The sequence below is a fragment of the Abramis brama genome (assembly GCF_963993115.1).
Source record: "Abramis brama genome assembly, chromosome: 4".
NCBI lineage: Eukaryota > Metazoa > Chordata > Actinopteri > Cypriniformes > Leuciscidae > Abramis > Abramis brama.
Genome location: NC_139966.1, coordinates 12,717,214 through 12,731,838, shown reverse-complemented (window position 1 = coordinate 12,731,838; position 14,625 = coordinate 12,717,214).

The following is a 14,625-nucleotide window of genomic DNA, read 5'->3' as shown; positions in this document are numbered from 1 at the left end:
CGCATAAACATTATTCTCTTAAAAATTCAAACATACACATGCATGTTGATCAGATATTTTGGTAGCCCTGTTTGTGATATATAGAGTGAATTTACACCTTTGTCATTAACATGTTTATAAATAACTGAAAAAAGCACAAATGTCAGGGCATGTCAGAACACCTCCAGGGCCCAAAAAGTCACTCGCGCTGTCCATTTGAAAAGCAAAAGAATGGGTGTGGCCTTTGACTATATAGGCACCCATTCGGCCATGGCATTCATATTTTATCTCCTTCAGTGAACTCTGATCTCTCTGGCTGGGCCTCGCCGTCTACATTTATGAGGTTTTGTAACTTGGAAGCGAGGGTTCTTTCAGTATAAAGTATTAAGCACAATCCCCCTTAACTAAGGGCCCAATATATGTCTGGCCCTGGTCAGACTCGAGCTATGGCTCTTATATACTGTACATATAAAGGACTTGGCCCGGTAAGGCCCATACCTCGGTTCCCCTATATTTAGCCTGTCAGAGACTGGCTCTATTAGGACTCATAACTTTACTCTTCTGTGAGCCTCAGGCTTTCTGCCCTGGCTTATAGTATGGGGTGAAGTTTTAAGCATGCACAGCGTTTTGAAGGGGGTTCCCATAGCGTAAGCTAGCCTTACACAATATGAGAGACCTCCCTGTTTTTTTTACAGGGACCAGATGCCCCACTGATGAGTCCTGCTGACTTAAACATTCACATGAGTCTCTGTACATGAACACGGTAAAGTGAAAAATCAAACACCTTGGAAATGACAGGTATGTACTATGTTTTAGGAATGGCAGAAATGTGTGTGACTGTTCAATGCTCTTTCTTTAGATCAGTGTGTTCAATAATGTGCTTTTTTGTCATTTGTTGTGTATCTTTGGATTATGCTGTGTTGTAAATAAATCCAAACAATCAAAAAGCCATTATTTTTTAAATCTCTCCTCATTCTATATGCAAGGTTCCTCATAATGATAGAGTCTGATATAACCTGATAGGGCCATTATGGGAGGGTCTTTGTCTTTCTCAGGTGTGAAACACATCAACATTCACAATGATTCACGCCTCCTTGCATAAAGCTTTCCTACACAAAACATGACTTACACATTTTAAATCAATATATTGTTTTATCTGAATGAGTAGACAGGATGATTTTCACATAGTTTTGGAGCAAATATTCGTGATACAATTTTCAAAAGTCTTGTGAATAAATAATCAGTCTGGGTTTCATAACCTTATTTCAGTGACAATTTTTTTGTTTGTTTTTTCACTAACCACGCATAAAAGTCATTATCTCAAAACTACAAACTTTTACATACATGCTGCTGACATATTATTGTAGCAGAGTTTGTGCTAAATACAGTGTAATCAGACTTTAGCCATGAAAATGTAACAGAAATAAGCACAAATGTCAGCACACAGAAAAAATTTGACGTTTTTCGTATTTCATGGAGAGAGAACACGATTGCGTACAGAAATGCCTTAAAAACTGCTAGATCTGCTTATTTTTCAATACTTTTAGAAGAAAACAAACACAACCCTAGGTATTTATTTGAAACAGTGGCTAAATAAACGAAAAATAAAGCTTCAACACTGTTTCCAAACAGCACAGCAGTAATGACTTACAAGATTGATAATATCAGAGATAAAATTATAACTATGCAACTATCTACTACAGTATCACATCAGACAGTGCACTGTTGTCTCCCTGAGGAAAAATGTCATTCATGCATTGCTATAGGAGAGGAAGAATTGTCTAAACTCGTTAAATCATTTAGATCGACAACATGAATGTTAGAACCTATACTGACTAAGCTATTGAAAGAGATGCTTCCAGAGGTCATAGATCCTCTTCTTAATATAATTTATTCATCTTTGTCACTAGGATATGTACCTATACCTAAAAAAAAAAAAAAGCTATTAAATGCTATTAAAAAACGCAACTTGATCCTAGAGAATTAGTCAATTACAGGCCGATCTCGAATCTACCTTTTCTGTCAAAATTAATAGAAAAGGCAGTATCCTCACAACTATGTTCCTTTTTAGAAAGCAATGGTATCTGCGAGGATTTAGACCATATCATAATACTGAGACTGATCTCATTAGAGTTACAAATTATTTGCTCTTATCATCCGATCGTGGTTGTATTTCGCTTTAGTGTTACTGGATCTTAGTGCTGCATTTGATACCATCGACCACAACATTCCTTTGAATAAACTTTAAAATTATGTTGGCATTAGTGGAATTGCACTAGCATGGTTCAAATCATACTTATCTGACCGTTATCAGTTTGTAGCAGTAAATGAAGAGATGTCTTATCATTTACATTTATTCATTTAGCAGACGCTTTTATCCAAAGCGACTTACAAATGAGAACAATAGAAACAGTTAAACTAACAGTAGGACAACAATATGCAAGTGCTATGACCTTTCTCAGTTTAATCTAACGCAGTACATGTTAATTAATTTATTTATTTTTTATAATAGAATAGAAGAGAAAGTGTTAGTATTACTGGATCAAGTGCTGTGGAAAAAGAAGCGTCTTCAGCCATTTCTTGAAAGTGGCTATAGACTCAGCCGCTCTGGTTGAGTTAGGCAGATCATTCCACCAGCAGGAAACAGTCTTAGTAAAGGTCCGAAAAAGAGATTTTGTGCCTCTTTGAGATGGTACCACAAGACGTTGTTCGTTTGCAGAGCGCAAGTTTCTGGATGGCACATAAGTCTGAAGTTTAAGTAATGAGTTTAAGTAAAAGGGAGCAGAGCCAGTGGTTGTTTTGTAGGCAAACGTCAGTGACTTGAATTTGATGCGAGCGGCAACTGGCAACCAGTGCAATTTTGTGAGGAGAGGAGTGACATGTGCTCTCTTCGGCTGGTTAAAGACCACTCTATCTTTCTGGATCAGTTGCAGAGGTTTGACTGTGCAAGCTGGAAGACCAGCCAGGAGAGCATTACAATAGTCCAGTCTGAATAAAACTAGCGCTTGGACAAGGAGTTGTGTAGCATGCTCTGATAGGAAGGGCCTGATCTTCCTAATGTTGTACAAGGCAAATCTACATGACCGGGCAGTTCTAGCAATGTGGTCTGTGAAGTTCAATTGATCATCAATTACCACTCCAAGGTTCCTTGCTGACCTAGATGGAGTTATGGATGACGAGTCTAGCTGAATGGTGAAGTTGTGGTGTAGTGTTGGGTTGGCCGGGACCACAAGTAGCTCTGTCTTCACAAGGTTTAGTTGAAGGTGGTGGTCCTTCATCCAGCCATAAATGTCTGTCAGGCAGGCTGAGATTGCTTTGGTTTACTGGGGATTAAAAAAAGGAGAGATTTTTATCATTGTAGGGTGGTTGTCTTCACACACTGCCAACACACATGTAAATGGTGTTGTCCAAACACAATGTAAATGTGGAATTTGCATAATAGGTGCCCTTTAAATGAAAATTCTGTCAGTAATTACTCACCCTCATGAGACAAACTAAATCCAGAAGAACTGCAGGAACGTCTCCAAGATGCTTGAAGAAACCTTCCTGCAAAGCTACAGTACTGTGAAAAGTACTGCCACTTGTGTTAAAATGCTGTAAAGAGAGAATGCTTTCAAAAATAAAATCACAAATTAAATTTATTTGTGATTTAACTTCTATTAACTAATTCAAATCAATATATGGTGTAACAACCCTTCGTGTTTAAAACGGCTTTTGTCCAGGTACACTTGCGCATAGTTTTTCAGGTAGCTTTGCAGGAAGGTTTCTTCAAGCATCTTGGAGACGTTCCCGCAGTTCCTCTGGATTTAGTCTGTCTCAGTTTTTTCTGTTTCTTCATGTAATCACAGACGGACTCAATGATGGTGAGATCAGATCATATCGGCTGTTGTCAGACACCTTGTGCATTACACAAATCTCACTGGATTATTACAATTAATGGCAAAAAGAATGTTTGGAAATGTACACTGATATTTCCTACTGAAACACTACAGAAAAATATATAAATAACTGACTTAAACCCTTTTTTGGGGGGGGGGGGGGGGGGACTTTTGCACAGTACTGTACATATCCACTTTGTGGGGTGTGGTTCGCTAATCTCACTTGCCATTGTCTTGTTGGCCTTGTTTTTGGCTTGTCCATTGGCTTGTTTTTGTGTACACTCGAAGGTGATTTGGATCTCAGATGAGATCCCAATTCGTCAGACACCTGACATAATGTCGAGCGTGACTGACTAAGAAACTCAAACTTCTGCTCAGTATCTACAAGACATGTAGCCTAATACAAGGTTCAAAATACAAGGCCGTAATTTACAAGTTTCTGACTGGGGAAAACAAAAAACTATTGTATTGTGTTCACTTAGACGGCAGCTTAGCTCTCAGATACAAGTTGCTACTAAATTTACCCACTTCCCTAATTTCTTTAAATTATAAGATTCATCTTAACTGAAATGCAGAAATATCACAGAATCAATGTTCTGAAAAATAAATAAAAATTAAAAATCATGCAAAAGATACCAACACGGCTGGTAACCCATTGCTTTCAGTGAGAAACCTTTGAAATCAACTGAACAGTGTCGTAATGTCGACCGATAACTGACGTGAAGGCTGTTGATATTTTTATGATCATAAAGTGAGTTTCTTAAAATACCTTTATAACTTTGCTGGCTAAAATGTGTCCATGCTTGTGTTTATTTGTATGGAAAGGTGTCTTCTATATTGATCTCTGTATCCATACGATAACATTGCGTGAGGAACCGAGTGATAATGTTTCCGCTCTGTGAACAGTATCATCCAACTCAAAGATGAATCCAAATATTAGCATGTGGCAATCGGCCACGAGAGCCAATGGCATTTCATGATGAAAGTGACGATAAGCTTCTTCAGGTGGCGATTTGTGAATGTGATCAGTTTCGGGTTTGTTCGGTAAAGCAATCGTTTGGCCGGAAGACTTGAAATATTTTATATTTTTGAATAAATTATTGTGACTATACATTTATCTGCCTGTTATGTGTTTCATATTGAGAAATGGTTAGGGTTAGGGGTCGGGGTCGGGTTAGGTGCTCAAAAATCATCTATAAAATAGTCATACCCCAAAATATCATGTCATGGCGACAAAATTATACTTCAATACATACAACCGGCGTAGCGTCATAGAACGTCTCTGAAAAGGTTCACGCCCACTTTTAGGGGAAAACAAACCGGCGAGCGCCATACACAGTATCGGACTGAGGACGTGTACTAACCCTTACAAACATGTAATTTGTATTTAAACTTTTTTTTCACACAGTAGGCTACCCCTATTATGTATTTGTATTTAATTAAATTTTTCCACACAGTATTTGGTATTTTTATTTTATTTTTAATACATTTCCATGTATTTATGCCCATCTCTGCCTGCCATCATCATCAATATCTTGCTGTTATGGAAATATCATGAATTACGGATGATGCTATCGAAAGCTAAATCAGGCTAGTTGTATGGCTGGACAGAAAAGTGCACTCAGTAGCTACTCTTAATATAAAGACATAATATTATACATTTAAAGATGTTTACTTCTTAAAACCGAAGTAAAATCATTCACTGGCTACCTGGTGACTCGATGAGGTATGAGTAAATGTCCGGGTAAGACACTTCTGGCCACTGGGTGGGGTTGTTAGACCAATTTGACGCTGGTAGGGACATGTTTTTAAGTTGCCCAAATTAAGTTTATAAATGTATCGTTCACGCTCTATGGAAGGCAGGGTGGACATATAATTACTGGACATATTTAATCTAAGTGATTTCTGAAGTTATACACGTCTGCCGGCTGTGTGCGGACGTTGTTTTGTGCCGCTATTTTGTATTGAAGTCTATGGGAAGTCTGGTTTGTTTTCCTCTAAAAAGGGGCGGTTACGAAATTTACAGTTAAGTTCCCGGATGTGCCGGTTGTATGTATATATAAGTTCATGATGATAAAATTCCCATGTCTGTGTAATGACGCCAAAGGTTTCTCAATGAAAGCAATGAGCTACCGGCCGCAGCACAATAAAGAGGCTAAAGGGCGCTTTTGGCGTCTGTGTAGTGTCACGCACATTTGTCTTGGACACGTGGCCATATCAGACACCTTGGGAATGAGAAGCCGTTGTCTCACAGCCTTTTTACAGTTAACCAGATGCGATTTCTCAAGAATGTACGTTACCTATAAATTCTGACTCTCATCAGTATTTCATCAGCCAAGATAAATAAGAAATCGGTGTTGCAATGGCAAAAAATCCTTATTTCCTTAAATCCTTATTGCAATAAATCCTTATTTCAAATGCAACGATATTACTCAATCACAGAAGTGGGCGTTTACAGTGAGGTCTGAAATGAGACACAAGTCTTAAAGTGTTTAAATCAGAGTGCTAAAATCAGGGTAGAAAATTACCTATGTATGAATTATGACAGTTTTGATGTAATTCTACTAACATTAAAAGAACAACACGGGAAATAAATATTGATGTATGATCTGAAGCTGAAATCAGTGAGTGAGAAAATGTACAGAACAAAGATATTTATTACTAGCCATTAAACCGAACTAGCAGAATGTTTTCTTATCCTGTTAGTAGTCTGGTGTTTTTGTTGTTTTTGTTGTTGTTTTACTACATATGACTGACTTATTGCTTGAATCAATACTGCTGTTACACTATTTATGTTCATGTGTTAATATTTTGCTTGTAAACGAAGTGACTTTTATGAGGCTTTGCGCTCATAGCACTCATGGGAGATTTCTGTCTCACACGGGCTTTTGGCAGATAAAGCCCAGAGTCCAATGATAGTTTTAGTCAATAAGATTTTAGTCGACTAAATCTACAGTAGATTTAGTCGAATCCAATCTAATGGTTTTAGTTAAATTGCATTAATTTAGAATTTCTCAAATATTTCCAAACCCATTATATAACATCTATTAACCTGTAAATATGAATGATTTTAAAGTTTGAACATGCAATAAAGAAACAGTTAATTAAATAAAACCACTTCTCCTAAAGTAGAACACAGTCTTCTTTTTAATGAATGGTATATGCATTCTTTATAACAACTTGCATACATCATTCTTTATTTTTTCAAGCAGACATATTTATTTAGGGTGATCACCATCAAACAAACCAAATGTGGGACGATTATAAGTTTGTGTGGGACAATGTGGGACATGTTACCAACACTTAAACATAACCTGAAACTGTTAAATAATGTTTATCTAACTTAATAAAAAAACTATTCTGCATTTCAGCTTATAAAAATGCTTTGTTCTTTAGTCCCTTCCAGAAAACACCATTACATCACAATGTAACTTAACACATCTTTATTTTACATGTAATTTAAATTCAACATCACTGAGCCCAAAAGCAGCGGCATCATGCAGATAACTATTGAAACAGTTCTGACCAAGTCCAACTAAAATCCAACGAAATTAATAATGAACAAATAAAATATAAAACAACATGAAATTAGATAATTGACAGTCTTATATATTAAGAATATATTAAACCAAAAACTTTCATATTTTTTTAGAAAGGATGTGAATCAAAACAACCACATCAGGCAACAAGTTGATAAATTCTGTTAAATTAAAAATTTTATTTACCGAATTATCCATTTGTTTTCTGACAGGGAACACATGGAACGAATCACCGGTCCACATTTTGATTGACAGCCGTCACAACCAACTAGTGACCGTGTTTCCTTTCAACCATTGGATAGGATTTAAAAAACGGCTGTTGTATTTGTACTTCTGACGAAGCGCTGTTAAATAAAGGTGAAAAACTACGCCGCAAAAATAATAAATAAAATTCTTTCTTAAAAAGGCAAAAGAGCGCATGCACGTTTTCTTAATATGAAAATTAAAAACCAACAGACTGATAAAAATGCGGGACATTTTCTCAATATGCGACGTGCGGGACAAGAGGTGAAAATGCTGTGCGGTACAACGCAAAGCGGGACGGGTGGTCACCCTATATTTATTTGTATAAATTAAATATAATTAATCCTTATTAAAGAGCAGTGAATGGTTTTTCTCTTTTTTTGTTGATGAATATTAAGGGCACAGACGGCATTAGGTTTATTACGCACTGTCACTTTAAGACTGAATGTTCGGATCCAATTGCAGTGATGCACATACATTACACACACACACACACACACATACAGGCATATGTGGTTTATGAGGCCACTGTGTTTTTTCAGTGGTTTATGGGGACCCACCTTTCCCATTATCCAATAAAGATAAAAGTTATGTCAAAAATTTTCATTTGGTCTACAGAAGACAAATCTCACTTCAAAAACTTAATTTCATTTTTAGAACATACATATAATAAATATGTGACATTTTACAGGGTTATGGGGACAAAACCACATTGTGGTTTATGAGGACAATAGTGTTTATGAGGTCTCTATACATACAACACACAGATCGAGTTAATTGATGGTTTATGAGGACAATAGTGTTTATGAGGTCTCTATACATACAACACACAGATCGAGTTAATTGATGGTTTATGAGGACAATAGTGTTTATGAGGTCTCTATACATACAACACACAGATCGAGTTAATTGTATATGGGAACACAAACAGTGAATTATGTTATTTACTTTCAACAGGGAGTGGCCGATTTTTAATGCAAGACTTGGAGTCTTATAGGTGTTATTGTTCTTATAAAACCCTGCAGTTTTCTTCACAGCCTCAATCACATTCAGGAAATTTGATGGTTTAACCGCATCCTCTAAAGTTAGGACTGGAGACCTCTTGCGCATTGTCTGTAGAAATTGGCCAAGCTGGCGGATTTTTTGCCGAATATAGTCGTGTTTTGAGGGATCATGTTCATGTTTACGGTAAAGGGACTCTGCAAATCTTAAAAGGCAAAAGTCATTGCGAACAAGTGCAGCAATTTCATCATCGTGCATGCGGCTTAACATCTTAAGCACCCCTTCTTCAACAGCGCTTGAACATGTTGATTTGGCTACTGATGCTAAGCCAAGTATTCTCTTCCTGCCTTGGTGCTCATTGTCCGTTGGTCTTGAAGGGCACCTTCTCATGTGTCTCCATAGCTCTGCTCTCAAAAACATGCCCTTACAATGGAGACAATATTCATATTTTTTAAAGCCACCCTGGGCTCTTCTTTTGACTTTAAGCGAACCAGCTCCATCTTTCAGCACCTCACAGTTATGTATGAAGTTCCCTTTGTTTCTAAGTTTCTCTAGCCACTCCTTTCTACTTTTTGAGCCTGCAGGGAAACTCAAAGCTTTGGCAATCTCTGCATTTTCCTTAACATGAACTTTAAAATGTCTAGCTATTTTAAAATGAGCTTTTTTGCAAACAAAGCAAAAATTCAATCCCTTCTTTGCAATAGATGTTGAGTCTGTTGTGTTTGCGGATGTTTCCTTTGCAGTTATTCCACTGATGTGACTTATATCCATCATTGATGATTCTTTCTCTACCAGAACTGTAGATTTTGCCAATCTGCTTGGTGGTTCATCATCTTCTGAATCGGTTTCTGAAGGTGGAACATATTCTGGATCATTATCTGATATGTCCTCTTCACTTGTTTCAGTTTCATTCTAATTCAAAGATAACAAAACAAATAGTAAGGCATACATAACACACACATAAAACATTACAATGACACCATATTGAAGCATTGCAATGTACAACATTTTCCTTTGGAAACTCCTGAGTTAGCAATTTATCTCACTGATAATCCATAATGGCTTGATAAACAAGCATTTTGGATAGGGTTGGGCGATGTGTACCAAACTGGCATCAGGCAATGTCTACAGTGAAACATTGCAATGGACAATGATATTGGGTAGTGCGCGCAGTTATAAAAGTCAGACACATCACGTTTGTATATACATGTGCTGTGCAGATATTAAGTCACATGCATCTTCACACAAATAGTTCATCCAAAAATGAAAATTACACCATAATCTCCACCATAAGACTCCACATAATCCATATGATGTAAGCTGCATCGATCTGCTTCAGAGGACTTATTCCTTTAAAATATAGGAAATTATTCCTTTAAATATTCAGATAATTTTGGTCATATAAATATAACTAATACATTATTCAAACTGTGAAAGGTGTACTTTTGTGTAAACTCTTTCAGCACTTTGTGCATTTGTAATAAATAAATAAATGAATAGGGTACGCTTACAGTCTGTCACTGTCTCCCCAAATACCTCTCTGAAACCAGTCACTAAAATGAACAAACTCACAAGAGATATGTATTTAGAAAGCTTGAAGTGTCTACTAAATTATCAAAATGTTAGAAAAATATACATATTTCGGAATTGTTATGGGACAAAACTGAGGCAGATGGTGAGTGCAAACTAGTCTTTACACAAACAGCACACTGTTGAATCGTTCGACCAGGCCGTTGGTCTTGGGATTGTAGACAGTGGTCCTCAACTGCTTCACCCTGAGGAGAGCAGGAAGAGATCCTGGGCGATGGCCTTGGTGGTGGCCTTCCTGAGAGGCACTGCTTCGGGGTGGCACAGTCAACAATAGGGCTGTCACGATATTAGATTTTCCACACCACGGTTATTGTGGCCAAAATAATTCACAATATTGATATACCGCGATATCTATAGAAACCTTTTAGGAAAAAACTTTAGCAGTCAAATTATTTTTTTACTTAATTTAGTTTTTCTTTTTTACCTATCCAACAAACATAAGGAGACAGATAAACAGGGCACATGCAGGCACTCTGGGTTTCTCTGTGTTTCTGTCTTCTTTGAAGCTCCTTATGCAATTACAAGAGGTAAAATATGGTCAAGATCAACAGTATGATGAATATTAACATCAAAACTGGTACTTTAACCTGATAACTTACGTAACCCTATTATAAGCTTTTTAAATTATGATGTCGCCGGCACCAGCATAGATGAGGCATTACGTGCATGGCACTGCGATAAACTTAAAATAATCTCCCTTCATATAAAAAAATAATCTCCCTTCATTTAAAAAAAAATCATTTCCGTTCGCGAAAACGTTGCGCAGAGCAAATCCGCGAATTAATTTTCCCAAAGTGGACTGAGGGGAGAAGTCCTCGGTGACGTTATCTGAAAGGTGGGGCACGCTTGGCAGAACCGCTTGACTTCAGCTTCCAGGCCGGGCCAGTGGAAATGATGATGGATGCGTTGGGTGGTGTTGGCTGCTCCAAGATGGGCTCTAACACCTTCTCCATCATCAACAACAACAACAACAACTTTTGCTCCCCGCCTTCACTGCGTGACAATACAGCAGGCCATTCTGAATAATGGGGTCCAGGCTGGATCTCTTTGCTTCCAGAATGCTTCAGCCTGTCATCCTCACGCTGTTCTCTGGCAAACAAGCCCCCTCCTGTTACCTGTTGGAACTCATCATAAAATAGATTAGGACTCACCATCTCTCCCACTGTCCGAAGCCAGTAAGATGGGGCATCGGCATGGTCCTCTCACCAGCTCCCTTTTGGACTGGCGGGCTGCGTAGCGGCAGCCCGCAGGCACTCAAAGCCAGGCCAGTCTCTCCCATGAAGAACGGGGACAAGCAGATTTTCGGCTGACCAATCAGCAGAAAGAGGTGTTTAATTCCCGCCCACGTGTAGAAATTGAATATTGAAGCTGTTTATCAATTTTTCTACCCTTGAACGAAAAACAAAAAATTAAGCTTAATTCCTGTTTTTCGTTTCTTGGAAAAAAAATGGAAAAACGAAAAAGGAGCCGTTTTCTCATTTTTCCACTTTCAGTATTAACCCTCTGAGGTCTGAGCTGTTTTCTGGGCCCTGGAGGTGTTCTGACATGCTCTGACATTTCTGGTTATATCTGTTACTTGTGACATTTTCATGGCTAAAGTCTAATTACACTGTATTCAGCACAAACTCTGCTACAATAATATATCAACAGCATGTATGTAAAAGTTTGTAGTTTTGAGATAATGACATTTATGCGTGGTTTTTGAAAATACAAAAAAAAATTCTCACTGAAATAAGGCCATGAAACCCATACTGATTATTTCTTCACAAGACTTTTGAAAATTGTATGACGTAGCCTAGAATATTTGCTGCAAAACTATGTGAAAATCACCCTGACTGCTCATTCAGATAAGACAATATATTGATTTAAAATTTTTACGACGTGTTTTGTGTGAAAAAGCCTTATGCGAGAGCTCATTAATATGTAAGCTTTTCTCACCTGAGAAAGACAAAGAACCTCCCCTAACGGCCCTATTAGGAGCTATCAGGCCCCTATCATTCTGAGCAACCTTGCACAATACTGTAAATGAGGAGATTTAAAAAAGAATGGCTTTTAAATTGTTTGGATTTATTTACAACACAACATAATCCAAAGATACACAACAAATGCCAAAAAAGCACTTCAAAGACAGAGACCTTTGTGCCATTCCTAAAGGTACATACCTTTCATTTCCAAGATTTTCACTTTACCATGTTCACGTACTGAGACTCATGTGAATGTTGAAGTCCTCAGTGGCATCTGGGACCTGAAAAAAAAAAGTGAACATACTGATATCAAGAGAAAGGCCTGCACGATTTTGGAAATAAATATTAGATTTTTCTGGTTAAAATTGCTTTTTAAAATTCACAGAATACACACACACGTTTCCAACGATATATAATATAATGAACACCAGGTTTGTTGTGCCTTGTAGGCATGGGCTATGCGCAGTGCGGATAAAATAATAATAACAATAAATAACCTATAGCAGCCTATAAATCTTCCAAAAGATTTCAGTAACAACTAAGCTAGAGAAAAATATATTGATTATCATGTTACTTCAAATGTTTCCATCCGTTATGATGATATGAAATGAGATAATAATAAAAACATGAAGCCGTTTGGTGCGTTTTGCTTTCATCCAAAATATGATACATTCAAACACGATCGCTTGCAAAATATGATACATTCAAACGCGATCACGCTCAAATATAAAACATTATGGTTACCATAAACATATCTATGTTTGAGCAGATATCCACAAACACAGTAACAGTAAACACGGGTCTAAATATTATAATATTCCCCATATATCTAGCAACAGTTCAACTGCAACGTGACATTTATGCAACAATAACAAACTAGGCTATGTAAGAATTTCTTACCTTATCTTTCTTGTCTTCAGATCGCGTTCTTCTTCTTCTGAGGTAGCCTAAATCCAATGTAAGCTCAGGCACGTCTTTCAAACTCGACGAAAAGTGAAGTGAAGTGTTTTGTTGTTGAGGTAACGAGCGCGTTCGCGTTCCATGTGGAGATTTGCATGTGAATATCTTTTGCGCGAGTAGGCGTGGCCAAATTAACTGTAATGAGCAAGCGTTTGAGAAGCTGGACATCTTGTTGGTTTTATACAAATTACGTAAACAGAGAATATTTGTTTTCGTTTTGAATCCGATTATTTAAAAGTACACACTTAAATGTTTATAAAGGTATATGGCTCATAAATGTGTGACAAGTATTCGCTGAGTTTTGTTTCAGTTTATAGACGTGCTCAAGAAAAAAAAGTTCACCGCGACAGAGAGGCAGAACGCACACCCTGTTTATTTTCTTTATTTTACAAAAGCACAATGTTTTGATTTGATTGTAAGTGGACACATACAAAAGGAGAAATATCACAGATTCTTTTTTTATATTTCTTTTTTCTGTATGACCATAAATGATGGAGTAATTTAAGTTTATAGTGCTACAATGTGGAGAAAATCCGTCAAAACGCGCCCGCGCGTTTGCCGACCTCAGAGGGTTAAAACAAAAAAATGAGTGAATGCTCGATTCCCGATTTTGTTTTTTTCATTTCAAAGGGGAAATCCGTTGGCCGCCACGTACACGGACCAACAAGGATGTTAGATTGAATGAGGCTGACCACACTGCCAGAATCCAGTAGGGCTGGTGATCTTCACTTCCGCTTCTTGGGCCCTGATCGGCAGGTCTCGATGGACAATGCAGCCCGAGGTGTGGGGACCTCCGTTGGCATGGGCTTATCCCGTGGACCGGGAGCCGCCAGCCTTCTTATTGGACGCAAGATGCCCTCTGGTGGGTCGCTCCTGGACCACCCTCAGGGGAAAAGGTGGCACTTGCTTCCCAGCATCCCGGTGTTGGACCACCTCCGCCAGCTCTATCGCCTCCATGAGTTTCCATGTCGCAGTCAGGTTCTGCATGCCTAATTCCCGTCAATCACCATGCATTCCGCTACTTGCCCCGGAGGGTGGATTTATTAGTCAACAAACAGTTAAGCAGAAGGAAAGGTAGGTGCTCCGGTGGCAGGCCTGCTCTCGTGGGTGTCCAGTTGCTGTGGGTCTGTGCTGTGCTCACGGTTAGTTCTCTGCCTCATGGAGAAATGTCTCAGTCTTCGTTGGGGCTCACACGGCTTATCTGGCCGCAACCTGAAGAGCCACGGCTGTGGCCGATCAGCTCGTGATGAGGACGTGCAGGTGCTCCTCGTGTGTTTCCAAGGCAATGCTGATGTGTACTCGGGACGCGCGTCACTATATATAGACATTTAAACGCAATGGAATGAAAGATGTATAATCAAGTAAAACTTGAAGCATGTAATCAGGTACTATAGTTTGAAAAAAGTCTAACGAAGTAAAATGTGTTATTTCACAGTAGCACAATAACACAATACTCTCCTCCTGGATCAA